We start from the raw sequence: 2621 nt of genomic DNA, 5'->3' as shown, positions 1-2621 counted from the left end.
TGCTCCGGTGCTGGGACACTGTAGCCAATTGTGTGGAATTAGAGGGCAGGCAAGCCAGGCAGCTGGGATCCCTTGCTAGAGACGCAGGCATTGACAAAGCAATTGGAGATGGAGCACGACCTTACAGCCTCTGGAGGCGTCTCCTGTCAGCTGTGAAGGAAAGGTATCCCTTCAAGGAAGAACTTGTATGTCTACCAGGCAAGTGAACCACTATGGAGAAGGGAATCCAGTACCTGAGGGAATTAGCCATATGGGAGGTGATTTATGAGGACCTAGACAACGGACATATATCCACCCCTATGGAACGCTTAATGAATTTGCGTGTCGTCCTTGCACAGGGGCCATGCTAATCTTCTCTGTATCGTTCCAATTTTAGTATACGTGCTGCCGAAGCGAGCACATATAAACCACAACAGTAGCTCTACTAGATCTGTCACTATAATGAGAAACATCAAATATCGTACAGCTAATTTTGTAAATTGCTCTTAAAGAAACAGAATTGAAGTCTTTAACCTTCTTTATACTAATTTTCAAATTCTGCCAATGTGGGAGGTAGGGAAGATTGATCAGTAATTATCAGTCATTTCAACCTGATATTTGCTGATTTAATTTCATCTTTTAAAATTCAGAGTACTTTTTAATTATTAGTTTCATAGGTTTTCACAGAAAATATTGGCTGAGAAACAAACAAACAAACATACAAATCTGTTTAAGACCACTTCAAAAATCTATGCAGAAGTTCAGAAACATAGAATAAAACTAAGACTAACTTGCTTTCAGCTGATTTGAGTTAATGAGAACCATATTTCTGTTGTTACACGATAAATAGATTAATTTTCAACTACATCTTGAGTGTTTCAAAATTGATTTACAGCAGACTACCAGGCAACCACTACTTCATATAATTGGACTTGATCTTTTGTGTTTTGATAGATAAGTGCCTCTGGCAGCAGACTGCAGGATCATTAATATTTCTATTATTTCAACAGCTAATAAATCAATGTTTCTCTTTGGACTTAGAACACCTATTACGTTATTGTGAAAACCACATTGTATAATTCAACTTCATAGTATTTGCATGGTAGAGAATATTATGATACAATTTGAGAAGTATAAATTTGAAAAGAATACTGTTAAATATGACTTAACCGCACAAGTGCAAGACCTTAAAAGCATCTTTTCAGATGATACTTAAACATGGAAAAGTACAAATGTTACAAGTTCCTCATATTTTTATCTTAAAGTAGTATAGGTGACTAAAATCCTTCCACAATTCTTGCAGGTTTCATTCTTAATGAGGTTAACAGGTGATCTCATTCCGACTAGCCTTTTTCCCTCTGAAGTCTGCCTGATAGGTACCAGTCAGCATGTGCAGGTCTGTTGCTCAATTGGCACACGGGAATCGATGGACACAGGACTCAGCATCTCCCTATGCTGAGTCTGTTTAGCCTGATACAGTAACTGCTGAGTGACCTCCCTGTCCTTATCTCAACTCTTGACCCCTTTCCATCTTTCTCCCCCTTTTTGTTTGAGGAGAGGGAGTGAGAGAGCAGTTGTGGTGGAGTTCAGCTGCCCAGCTGGGTAAAATCAATGAAGCATGTCCCTCAGGGGTCCATTGTTAAACTTAATGTTTATCAATGACATTTACAATGGGATCCAGTGCACGCTCAGCATGTTTGCAGATGACACCAAGCTGAGTGGTACAGTGGATACAACAGAAGGAAGGGATGCCATCCAAAGGGACCTGGACAAGCTTGAGAGGTGGGCCTATGTGAACTGAATGAGATGTTGCACCTGGGTTGGGGCAATTCCAGACGAGTACAGACTGGGTGAAGAACCTATTGAGTGCAGCCCTGCAGAGAAGGACTTGGGGGTTCTGGTGGACAAAAAAAGCTTCACATGTGCCAGCATTTTGTGCATGCCGCCCAGAAGGCCAAATACATCCTGGGCTGCATCACCAGAGGAGTGGCCAACAGGTCAAGGGAGGTGATTGTCCCTCTCTGCTCTGCCCTTGTGAGGTCCCACCTGGAGTACTGCATCCAGCTCTGGGGCCCCCAGCACAATAATGATGTTGATCTGTTAGAGTGGGTCCAGAGGAGGGCTGAAGCACCTCTCCTATGAAGACAGGCTGAGAGAGCTGGGGATGTTCAGCCTGAAGAAGAGAAAGCTCCAGGAAGACCCCATTGCAGCTTTTCAGTACTTAAAGAGGGCTTATAAAAAAGATGGAGAACAACTCTTTGCTTGGGCAGACAGTGACAGGACAAGTGGGAATGGTTTTAAACCAAAAGAGTGGAGATTTGGATTTGAAGTTAGGAGGAAATTCTTCACTGAGAGGTTGGTGAGGCACTGGAACAAGTTGCCTAGAGATGTTATGGATGCCCCATCCTTGCAGATGTTCAAGACAAGGTTCGACAGGCACCCTGATCTAGTGGGTGACATCCCTGCCCATGGCAGGATGGTTGGAACCAGATGATTTTTAAGGTCCCCTTCCAGCCCAAGCCATTCTATGATCTAAACTCTGGAGGTTTATTTATGTTATTTAAAAAATCTCATTTATTTCAAAAATGAACTAATTTCAATACTGCAATACCAGGCCACTTCTTAACATTTCTGTGATATCT

At 42.2% G+C, this 2621-nt stretch overlaps 1 non-coding gene across 1 annotated transcript; it reads right to left on the bottom strand.

Moving 5' to 3' along the window:
- Nucleotides 1-293: 293 nt before the first annotated feature.
- On the bottom strand, nt 294-400 carry LOC118252421 (U6 spliceosomal RNA). Its single transcript, XR_004780133.1, has one exon. It is a non-coding gene; the product is annotated as a U6 spliceosomal RNA (small nuclear RNA).
- Between the last annotated feature and the right edge of the window lie 2221 nt (nt 401-2621).

Source organism: Cygnus atratus, chromosome 4, assembly GCF_013377495.2.
Source record: "Cygnus atratus isolate AKBS03 ecotype Queensland, Australia chromosome 4, CAtr_DNAZoo_HiC_assembly, whole genome shotgun sequence".
Classification (NCBI taxonomy): Eukaryota; Metazoa; Chordata; class Aves; order Anseriformes; family Anatidae; genus Cygnus; species Cygnus atratus.
This window is presented reverse-complemented; position numbering and strand designations above follow the sequence as displayed.